Raw genomic sequence first — 12,307 nt, forward strand, 5'->3', positions numbered from 1 at the left:
GCAGTGGTAAGGTAGTGGAAAAATCCATTCTTGAACCTTGTGAAAATGATGATAAATCAACTCCAAAGGGTAAGGAAGTGGAACCCATAACTTGCGAAGAAGAGGATCAACAGATAGTGCCACCACCATTCCCTCATGCATTGAAAAATACAAAAAAATCAAATTTGAATTCTGATATATATGATATTTTTAAACAAGTAAAAGTTAATCTTCCTTTATTAGATGCAATAAAGCAGGTACCATCATATGCCAAATTTTTGAAAGACTTGTGCACCGTGAAAAGAAAATTGAATGTGAAAAAGAAAGCATTTTTAGCCGAACAAGTAAGTGCAACAATTATTCAAAATAATAATAATTTGAAATACAAAGACCCTGGTTGTCCTACTATTTCATGTATTATTGGAGAACGAAAGATTAAAAAAGCCTTGCTTGATCTTCGAGCTAGTGTGAATTTACTTCCATATTCAGTTTATCAAGAACTCAATCTAGGTGAGTTAAAACCTACTTCGGTAACACTTTTACTTGCCGATAGATCTGTTAAAGTACTAAGAGGTATGGTAGAAGACGTGTTGGTCCAAGTTGATAACTTTGTATATCCTGTCGATTTCATAGTTTTAGATACACAACCTATCGAAGCTTGTAATGCAATTTTTGTAATTTTGGGTCGTCCATTTTTAGCTACTTCTAATGCTCTTATAAATTGCAGGAATGGAATAATGAAGCTGTCATTTGGTAACATGACCTTGGAGCTTAATGTTTTTAATCTTTGTAAGCAACCACATGACAAAGGAGATGAAAGTGAAGATGAAAATCTTATTGAAACTCTTGTGGAAGAAAACATTCAAGAAGAGAGTACTCGTGACCAATTAGATATTTGTTCAATTGATACTGTTAAAAAAAATATTGAAATTGATCTTGATGATTTTATCATGTATCACTCGTTACCAGGATCAGATAAAGAATTTTAGGCAAAATATGATAACAAAAATAAACCACCCATATTGGAGTTAAAACCTTTGCCAGAAGAATTGAAGTATGCATTTCTTGGAGAAGATGAAACATATCCGGTGGTAATTTCTTCCAAACTAGCAAATGATCTAGAAGGTAAATTAGTTGATATGCTTAAAAGACATAAAAATACAATTGGTTGGACATTAAAAGATCTCAATGGCATTAATCCACTAATTTGCACTCACAAAATTTATTTAAAATAAAATGCTAAAACATCTCAACAACCACAAAGGAGATTAAATCCGCACATGAAAGATGTTGTAAAAACTGAAGTTCTCAAACTACTTGATGTTGGAATTATCTATCCTATTTCTTATAGTAAGTGGGTAAGTCCGACACAAGTAGTTCCAAAAAAATCTGGCATCACAGTGATAAAAAATGAAAAAGGTGAATTGTTAACAAGTCGAGTCCCATCTAGTTGGCGTATGTGTATTGATTACAGAAAATTAAATGATGCCACTAGAAAAGATCATTTTCCATTACCATTTTTGGATCAAATTTTAGAAAGAGTGGCAGGTCATCCCTACTACTGTTTTCTTGATGGATATTCAAGTTATTATCAAATTCCCATTGCACTTGAAGATCAAGAAAAAACTACATTCACATGTCCTTTTGGAACATTTGCATTCAGAAGGATGCCATTTGGTTTATGCAATGCCCCAGCAACATTTCAATGATGTATGCTAAGCATTTTTAGCGACATTGTTTAAAATTGTTTGGAGATTTTCATGGATGATTTAACTATTTTTGGGAGTACATTTGATAATTGTCTTGAAAATTTAGAAAAAAATTTAAAAAAATGTGAGGAAAAAGGTCTTATTTTAAATTGAGAAAAATGTCATTACATGATTAATTCTGGGATTGTTTTGGGACATATTGTGTCATCTCATTGAATTGAAGTTGATAAAGCAAAAGTTGATGTCATTGCCAATTTACCCCCTCCAAAAACCATTAAAGAAATTCGTTCATTTTTGGGACATGCTGGATTTTATAGGAGGTTTATAAATGACTTTAGTTTAATCTCTAAACCCATTTGTAACCTCTTAACAAAAGACAGTGCATTTGAGTGGACTCAAGAATGTCAAAATGCTTTTGATAAAATCATTCGACATTTAACATCAGCTCCTATCATGCAACCTCCTGATTGGTCTTTACCATTTGAAATCATGTGCGATGCGAGTGATTATGCAGTCGGTGCAGTATTGGGTCAAAGAAGAAACGGTAAGCCTTATGTGATATATTATGCAAGTAGAACTTTAAACAATGCTCAAATGAATTACTCCACAACTGAAAAAGAACTACTTGCTGTAATATTTGCATTAGATAAATTTCGTTCTTATTTGATTGGATCAACAACTATCGTGTTTACTGATCATTCTGCTATTAGATATTTGTTGACCAAACAGGATGCAAAGCCACGACTGATACGATGGATTTTGTTGCTCCAAGAATTTGACATTGTGATCAAAGATAAAAAAGGAACCGAGAATGTCGTAGCCGATCATTTATCGAGACTAGTAACAGGATCATCTTGTGAAATGACACCAATTAACGATAATTTTCCTGATGAACATCTATTTTCAGTTACTACTACACCTTGGTTTGCTAACATAGTAAATTTTCTTGTGACAGGAAAAATGCCACCGCAATGGAGTTCTCAAGATAAAAGAAAATTTTTGAATGAGGTAAAAAACTTTTATTGGGATGATCCGTATCTGTTCAAGTATTGTCCGGATCAAATTTTTCGACGTTGCATACCCGACAATGAGGTAAGTAGTGTCATTAAATTTTGTCATTCAGAAGCATGCGGAGGACATTTTTCTTCAAAGAAAACAGCTGCAAAAATCTTGCAGTGTGGATTTTATTGGCCCACTTTGTTTAAAGACACCCACGAAATCTGCAAGATCTGTGAAAATTGTCAAAAATTGGGTGCGATTTCAAAAAGAAACATGATGCCTTTGAATCCTATTATTGAAATTGAAATCTTTGATTGTTGGGGAATAGATTTTATGGGACCTTTTCCACCGTCGTTTGGATACTTGTATATTTTAGTTGCAGTTGATTATGTTTCCAAATGGATAGAGGCAATTCCATGTCGAACAAATGATCATAAAATCGTCATCAAATTTTTAAAAGAAAATATTTTTAGTAGATTTGGAATTCCTCGAGCCATGATAAGTGATGGGGGAACTCACTTTGTTAATAAACCATTTGCTTCATTAATGAAAAAATATGGTATTACTCACAAAGTAACTACTCCTTATCATCCTCAAACAAATGGACAAGTTGAATTAGCTAATAGGGAGATAAAGCAAATTTTGGAAAAAACTGTTAACTCAAATAGAAAAGATTGGTCTCTGCGACTTAATGATGCACTTTGGGCATATCGAACAGCTTTTAAAACATCATTGAATATGTCTCCCTATAGGTTGGTTTACGGAAAACATTGTCATTTGCCTGTGGAATTGGAACATAAAGCTTATTGGGCGATCAAAACTTTAAATTCAAGCATGGATGATGCCAACAAATTGCGTAAATTGCAACTTAATGAACTTGATGAACTCAGAAATGACGCGTATGAGAATTCAAGGATTTATAAAGCAAAAATCAAATCATTTCATGATAAAACAATTCTTAGAAAATCTTTTGAGATTGGTAAAAAAGTTTTGCTTTATAATTCTCGACTTCACATATTCCCAGGAAAATTACGATCAAGATGGACAGGCCCATATGTTGTAAAGCATGTGTATACTTATGGAGCTGTGGATATTGAAAATCCTAAAAATGGTGATGTTTTTAAAGTAAATGGACAAAGGCTTAAACCATTTTTAGAAAATGAAATTTTTCAAGAAGAGTTTATTTCCCTTTCCGATCCTTGATTTTTTTTGTGTTGCATTTAATTTTGTTTGTTTTTATTTCAGGTTTCCTTAATCTTTTTATTTTCCCGGTTAAATGGCGGATAACGGTACTCCGTGACTCTCATAGTCGGTTTAATCAGTTTCCCATAATTGCTGATACAAAAAAAAAAAAAATCATTTCTTTTCTTTTCAAAATGGATGAAATTCTCTCAAAAATTTGTAAATATTTTCCCTCTGTTTCTGAAAATGTTCTAAGAAAAATTTATGCAGGAAGGTGTGAAAGATTGAGATTGCTAATGCAAAAAGGAATTCCAGAAGATATTCGTCTTGTAATAGAAGCTAAGGTCCGATTAGGAGGAGAAGTTCCACAATCATTGCTCATTCGGTATTTGCCTGGATTAGGAAAAAGCACTTATGCGAAAAAACGAAGGGCCAAAAGTTTAGGGGTTTGTCATAAGTGTGCAAGATGGACTTGTGACAAACGATGCAGATCTTTGGGATATGTTTCCAATAACAGAGAAGATAAAATTGGTTTCATTAAGAATGGGCTGAGTAAGGAGTCTTTAGATAACATCTTATTGACTCTTGAGACGCATTCTAGTGGACATGTGCATATTGAACTTCTCCGTTTATGGAAACAATTCCAAGATGAGCGTCATAGTCTTGGGAATCCGACTAAAAAAGACCCTGTTTGCCAATTTATAAGAAAATTGGATGGGAAGCATATCCTCGACTCATAGAAGGCGTTGAAGCCGTTTCTGGACGTAAAACCAGAGGAAAATTGTGAGCCACAATCACACTACTGTTTATATGCATGTGTGTTATTATTGTTTTTACTGTTTATTCTGTTTACAACTGTGACCCATAGTTTTGTCATGATAACATATAACCCCTATAAAATCTCTCATCTTTCTCTCTATTTTCGCAGACCAAAAAGAAAGTAAAAACATGGCTGGATCCTCTGCACAAACATTGAAAAATATTTGTGTATTTTGTGGGTCGAGTCCTGGAAAAAATGAAGTGTTTGTAGAAGCAGCAAATAATCTTGGAAAGATATTGGCTGAGAGAAAAATTCACTTGGTATATGGGGGAGGTAATATTGGGTTAATGGGATCTGTTTCAACATCTGCACATCTTGGAGGTAGTCAGGTTTTGGGTATTATTCCTACAGCTTTAGCTGAAGGAAATATTACAGGTGTTACGATTGGGGAGGAATTAAAAGTTTCTTCAATGTATGAAAGAATCACCAAAATGATTGAAAATTCTGATGCTTTTATCGCATTACCAGGTGGTTTTGGTACATTAGAAGAAATTTTTCACACTGTTTCTTGGGCACAACTTAATATCCATAATAAACCTGTGGGCTTGTTGAATATCAATAATTATTATGACAGTTTGTTGACATTTCTTGATAAAGTTGTGGAACAGAATTTCATTTCAGAAAATTCACGAAGGATGTTCATCTCTGCTACGAATGCCGACCAATTAATTGATGATTTGGAAGCTTTTGTTCATAAACCTGATCCGATGATAGCAAAGATCAATTGGTCGCAATCAAGCAGTAAGAAAAGAAAGTTGGATCATTGATTCAAAAGTCGTGGATTGGTTTGCGTTTGTTTCAGTTTGTTATCTTCAATAAAATTCAAGGTGATATCTCTTTCATTATGTACTCTTTATTAATAGTTATTTTGACATTAGGGACAATGTCATATTCTGTTTGGGGGAGAACAAACTTATAAAAAAATATTAAAAAAATAAAAAATATATATATATTTTAAAAAATATATTATTTTAAAATAAAACCATGTTTATTGTTTGTATCTTAGTAATTTTTGCAAAAATATCATACATTACATGTTTGAAATGTTTAAATTAGAACATGTATTAATCTATTTAGGGATGTTTAAATTTTTATTTGAAAAAATGTCAATTTTAATATTCTGATCAATATAAAAATATGATTTATAAAATCTTTTTTAGTGATTAACCATTCTGATAAAATCATGTATCAAAGTATATGGCCCAAGATATACCTTATAAGAGTGCCTAAAATTTTAAACTCACACATATTTTGTGAGTGAGTGGAGAGGACTGAGAAAACAGCTTTTTAGCCTTTATTGATCATGAGAGAGACTATCTATTGTTTAGATCTTGAGTTCTTATTTTGAAAAAAAAATGATATTTCCTGAAGAAAAAAAAAGAGAAAAAAAAACAAAAAGAAAGATGTTGAAGATCTATGTAATTTTTAAGTTATATGCTACGACCCATTTATCTCTCATAAAAGAAAAAAAAAGAAAGAGAGAAATTTATTGTACAAATTAAATAAATATGTGGTCAAGAAGCATAAACTTAATCTGATTCCATGATGTTTTGAAAACAAAAAAAAAAGGATCAGGAAAAAATATATAATAAGAACAACTAGATTTTGAATCAATGGATTTCCTATCTTTTGATTAGTTTGTCTCGTTTGTCTGTCTGCATTATGTAAATCATTTTACTGAGTATTTATCTGTATTCCAACTCCATGAGAGAAATCGTTCCCATAAATTGAAAAATTTATTAACCCGTGAGGATATGGAGTTGAGACTCTTACTAGGAATTTCTGAAGGCCATGTCATTTAACTACCTGAAAATAAGCTTTGAATTGATCAGCTCAGATTATTTCATAAATTATAATTATGATGTTCTTGATATAACTTTGACAGTTTTTAAATTTAATTTAAACACTTGGATAATTTCGATTACATTTCTATTTAAATTAATCAATATGTTTTGTATTGCTATTAATGCTATAATTGCTAGGGACTAGCAATAAGCTGGTTGGGGGTGTGATAAATATAAAAATTATACATTAATTAAATGTTTTATAATATAAATTTATAGTTTTTGTTTTATTAAATGTTTAAATATTATATGTTTTATAATAAATTGTATAAAAAATAAGTTGTTGTGTAATTATAAGTTTTTAATATTTTTACAGGTTCGATAAAACAAGAATAAAATTGGCGTTGCAAATGGGATTAAGATGATTATTAGACCTGTAGAAATTTGATGATAATATCTACAATATTGGTGACAAGCATGAGATAAAAATCTTCTCACAATTGGGATCAAATTAAGCAACAAACAAATTTATCAAAGGAGTGGCAGTTTTACCATGCTCTAGTATTTTGACCATATCTCGCAAACTACTTGGTCAAATGGTTAAAATAAAATACTACAATTCAAACAACTCAATTATCCACATGTTTTATTTAATGTGGAGAAGCAAAATTAGATGAGAAGATTTTCAAAAGTGATGTGTATTAAAATATAATTTCTTGGAACACCAATGAAGACTTATGTGTAAAAAATAATATTTTATTTGTGGTTGTCTCCACAAATTTGGCTATAAATAGGGGTGCATTGTAATGAATTGAGATATCCCTCATTCTATGAACAAATCTTAGAGTTCATAATATTTCTCTCTTTATTTTTCCTTTATTTCGTCATTTAAAAATAATTAGCATGTTAATTTCATATTCAAAGTTTTATACTTTGAATAATGAGTAGCTAACTTCCCAAGGTTGAGATGAAAAGGTGAAGCTATTGGTATGATAATAAGGTTATTAAAAGGTAATAATCTATGTTTTATATTATTTAATCATTATTTATTGTTTATGTTATATTTATTTCTTTAAGCATTTTTATACCCTACTTATAAGTGGGAGTTTTGATTTATTGTTGCTATATGTTACACTAAATTCTTGGTACCATTTAAATGTTTGTTTGGTTTTACCAACCATTTAAAGTGGATGCCTTGATTTATTATATATCAATATATCATATTATTAATTTCTTGGTACCATTTAAATGTTAGTTTGGTTTTACCTACCATTTAAAGTGGGAACCTTGATTTAGTGTTTACAAATATATATAGCAAAATAAATACTTGACAACATTTATAAGTTTTGGTATATATTTTATACTTATAAGAAAATAGTATATAACATAATATAAATATGATTATTTAATATATTGGAACCATTTAATTAACTGGATTTCAATAATGTTCATTAATGTTAACTTTATTAAAATAACTAGAGTGGATCCTCTAATCTCAACTACTTAAATTAAAATTTGAACAATTAAAAATTACCAATTAAAGATTCAAACAATTAAAAGAAAAACAAAAACAAAAACAAAAAACAAAAAGACATTGTAGTGGACTTGTAATTACCGTAGANAACATGACCTTGGAGCTTAATGTTTTTAATCTTTGTAAGCAACCACATGACAAAGGAGTGCAACAATCAAAGTCACAACACTACAGCCCCTAGGGCAGCCAAGATTAGAACCCTCCCCTTTTGACAGCAAAACAAGAAAACGAGACACAAAAAAATGACATGATGGGAGTTGCTGTCAAAACTCGTTTTGCTGGGGTGAATGGCATGCAACCAATGGACTAAACCCTTCCTAACACACCCTATAACATGACCATAAGCAGCCTTGAGCGCTTGGAATGAGACATACCCTAAAACCATCAAAACAAGTAGCAACCTGAAGCATTAAGGGAAACAGAAAAATCTGTGCAGAATTTTGTGAAGTGTTGCTGAAAAAATTTCGGTTTTTGCTATTAAAATCATGAACAAAGATGGTTTGAAAACATGTGTGTGACTTGATTGAAAAGCAAGGAAAGATATAAACATGCCTGGAAATCGTTTGAAAAGAAAACGAATTAATACGACGATACGGCGCGACGGAGACGGAGTTCTTTTTCTTTTCTACTTTTCTCTCTTCTTTTACCGCTGGCCTCCCACGATTTTTTTTTTTTTTCTGAAAGTTGCTCTGAAATTTTCGAATGGATGGAGAGGAGAATTTCTAGGGAAATGAATAGGGAGGTTGCAAGATATATGGGGATAGAATGGCAAGGTAGATATCTTTCTATCCTAGAGTTTGAGAGATAAGGGAAATGATTTGATATTGTTTGATTGGGGGAGGTTTAATGGGATGAGATGACCGATTTTTTTCTCATTCAAAATAGGGTAGGAAATTGCTTATTTAATAGTTACTTGGTGATTAAAAGGTGGGGGAATTATCTCCCACGAAAAGAATAAGGAATGATATCAAATGGTGAGTTGTCAAACCAATAACAAATCTTTTAAAAGTGGGGTGGCCGAATTCTACCAAGAAAATGGGGTGAGAATATTGCTTAATTATTAATTCTTGATGATTAAATGTGAGGGAATTAATCATACCAAGGAAAGGATAAGGAAAGAGATCAATAATGGAGAGTTGCCAAATATTTAAATCCTTTAAACGATGTGGCCGATTTTCTAAGATAATGGGAGGGAAAAATATTTCTTAAATATTGTATTTTAAATCTTTAGAATTTTATCTACCCATTAGATATTTTAGTGAATTAAATAAATTAATTTAGGGAGACTATTTTCTTGCATGCATGGCTAAATCTTTAAATTACATTTACTAACATGTTAAGTTACAATTTCTTAAATAAAATAAGTCTAGATTAACTTATCTCAATTGGTCACATATTTTATTTTAGGCTTTTAATTAAATTATTGGACATAAAAAAATTTATTTACTACTTATGTCTAATTAATTAATTAAATTCTTAAACTCTCTTTTACATTAAAATAAAATTATTATTTATCTTAAATAAATTCTAGCAATGTTTTCTTATCATTAAATTTTATCTTCAATACTCCAAATCCAGTCCGGTCTCACTTATCTAACTGAAAAGATAAAATTAAACAACTGCGTAAAATAACTCAACAAAATTAAAGAAAAGAATTTAAATACTCATGCATAAAAATCATTTTAATTTAAATAATAGTAATTATGAATGGCTTATACGTAGTCTGATTTAACGGGTTCTACAGTCTAGGTTAAGATCTTTCTGTCATATTGTTTTAGTGAGGTACGTGATGTACTGACTGAGATATCCAAGCGTAGTATACACAATTATATGTTGCATATTTATCTGTTGCATGATACATGTTTTACTGCTTTGGCATATTATGCATGACATATCATCTTGAGCCTGATATCTTTTGACATATACCTCGTTTGTTGGGGCCGCTTAGCCCTATTCTATATTATAGACGATGGGGCATCGAAAACTACAGTGTCCGACGGGACCCGCGGGCTCTGATGACCTGGACATTGTAGGTCCACGTCTTGATGATGAGTGTGGGAGCAAAAACATGCCTAGGGCAGATCAGAGACTACACACTCAGGCGCCTCTAGACTGAGCATGAGATTCTTGACTTGATCCTTGATATCTAAGCATATTGCATTTCGCATGCATCATATTAGTTTGTATATTCGTACATTCTCGTATTGGGCGATTTTCGCTCACGTTTTTTTTTTCATCTTGGGCACCCCATTCCACGGGGTAGGTCTTAGGTTGGACAGTTCAGACGACCAAGGCAATGGCTACAGCAGTTGGGTATTCAGTGGTGATTCAGTGGAGGTTTTATGTGGTTCATTGTTTTATCGTTTAGAATTATGTTTTCGATATGATTGTATTAATAATTAAGATTGCTGTTGTTGTTCTGTTTCGTTTGGGTTGTAAGATGATTAAGTTATTTGGTTTCCGTTGTTTAATTGTTGTTATTAAGTTTAATGTTGCATGTTTATTAATTTGTTTAGTAGTGTCTCGGTTAAGGGTGCTACATTTGGTGGTATCAGAGCATGCAAAGATTTTTGGGACATAAGTAATTCTGTTTTGAGGATTTAGAGGTTGATTTTGGATTCTTTTCAGATGTCAGGAGATGGAAGTAGTCACGGAAGTGTGGGACATGGTCGTTATGGCGATGATGAGGCTGGCCGAGAACATCGTCGTAGATATCGTGACGGAAGGCGTCACCGAGATCATGATGATGTTGCTGAAGCTTGGGTCGATATCATGGAGCAATGTTTCCGAGTGCTGCACTATGACGAGGACGAGAAGATGGAGGTAGCTAATTTCATGATCCAAAGAAAATCTCGGAAATGGTGGAAACCTGTTTCTGCCAATCTAGTTCAACAGCATGGGCGGATTCGTTGGGAACATTTCCGTCAGGCCTTCAACAATTATAACTTTTCGCCAGCTCTTCGTCAGGCGAAAGAAATAAAACTGTTGACCATTAAGCAAGGAGATTGGAGCATTGAGGATTTCCAAAAGCGTTTTACGGATCTGTTGCCGTACGCTCCTCACATCAGTGAGAATTCTGCAGCAAAATATTCTCACTTTTTGAATGGTTTGAACCAGGAGATTTTTGATCGGGTTTCAGTCTGTGACGATCCTACTTTCGTACGAAGGATTATTCTATCGTTGTCTGCCAATTTGATGATATTGGCTATGGAAGATTTCGATTGTATTATGGGAATCGACCTATTGACTAAGTATAGAGCGACGGTAGATTGTTATCAACGTCTCGTTCAGTTTCATCCAGAAGGAGACAAGAATTTGTTTTTCTTCAGTGAGGGAGTTCGACCTCCAATGCAAGTAGTGTCTGTTGTAAAGGCACAACGGGCTTTAGCAAAAGGAGGAGAAGGATACCTCATTTATGCTGTTGACGTATCGAAGGATGTGATCGACGTGAAGAGCATTCTAGTTGTCGATGAATTTTCTGATGTTTTCCCCGACGAGATTCCTGGATTTCCTCCGGAGAGGGAAGTGAAAGCGGAGATAGAGTTGGTACCAGGAACCACACCTATCTCCAAAGCGCCTTATAGATTGACACCAACGGAGATTAAAGAGTTGAAGCAACAGTTACAAGATCTTTTTGACAAGGGGTACATTAGACCCATTGTGTCTCCTTGGGGAGCACCAGTGTTGTTTGTTAAAAAGAAGGATGGATCTATGCGGCTTTGCATATATTATCGACAGTTGAACCGAGTAACAGTCAAGAATAAATATCCGTTACCACGGATTGATGACTTGTTTGATCAACTGCATGGAACTTCAGTGTAATCGAAGATCGATTTACTGTCTGAGTATCATCAACTTCGAGTTCATCAACGTGATATCCCTAAGACTGCATTTCGAACAAGGTATGGGCATTACGAGTTTCTTGTGATGCCGTTTGGTTTGACGAATGCTCCAGCAGTATTTATGAATTTGATGAGCCGAGTATTCCAAGAGTATCTTGACAAGTTCGTCATTGTATTTATTGATGACATACTGGTATACTCTCGCAGTCTTGAAGAGCATGCACAACATTTAAGGATTGTGTTACTAACCTTAAGGAATCACCAACTGTATGCTAAGTTGAACAAGTGCGAGTTTTGGCTCGACAGAGTTGTCTTATTGGGACATGTTATATCCAAAGACGGGAAATCAGTGGATCCTAGCAAGATCGAAGCAGTGTTGAGTTGGGCACGACCATAATCAGCTCAAGAGATAAAAAGTTTTCTAGGTTTGGCAAGTTATTACCGGAGATTCATCTCAG

General features: G+C 33.0%; 1 pseudogene; it reads left to right on the forward strand.

Annotated features, from left to right (window-relative positions):
- LOC140959308 (uncharacterized) overlaps positions 1-5,137 on the forward strand; it is an 8,647-nt pseudogene extending 3,510 nt beyond the window's left edge.
- The last annotated feature ends 7,170 nt before the right edge of the window (positions 5,138-12,307 follow it).

Source organism: Primulina huaijiensis, chromosome 15 (assembly GCF_012295235.1).
Source record: "Primulina huaijiensis isolate GDHJ02 chromosome 15, ASM1229523v2, whole genome shotgun sequence".
In the NCBI taxonomy this organism is placed as follows: Eukaryota; Viridiplantae; Streptophyta; class Magnoliopsida; order Lamiales; family Gesneriaceae; genus Primulina; species Primulina huaijiensis.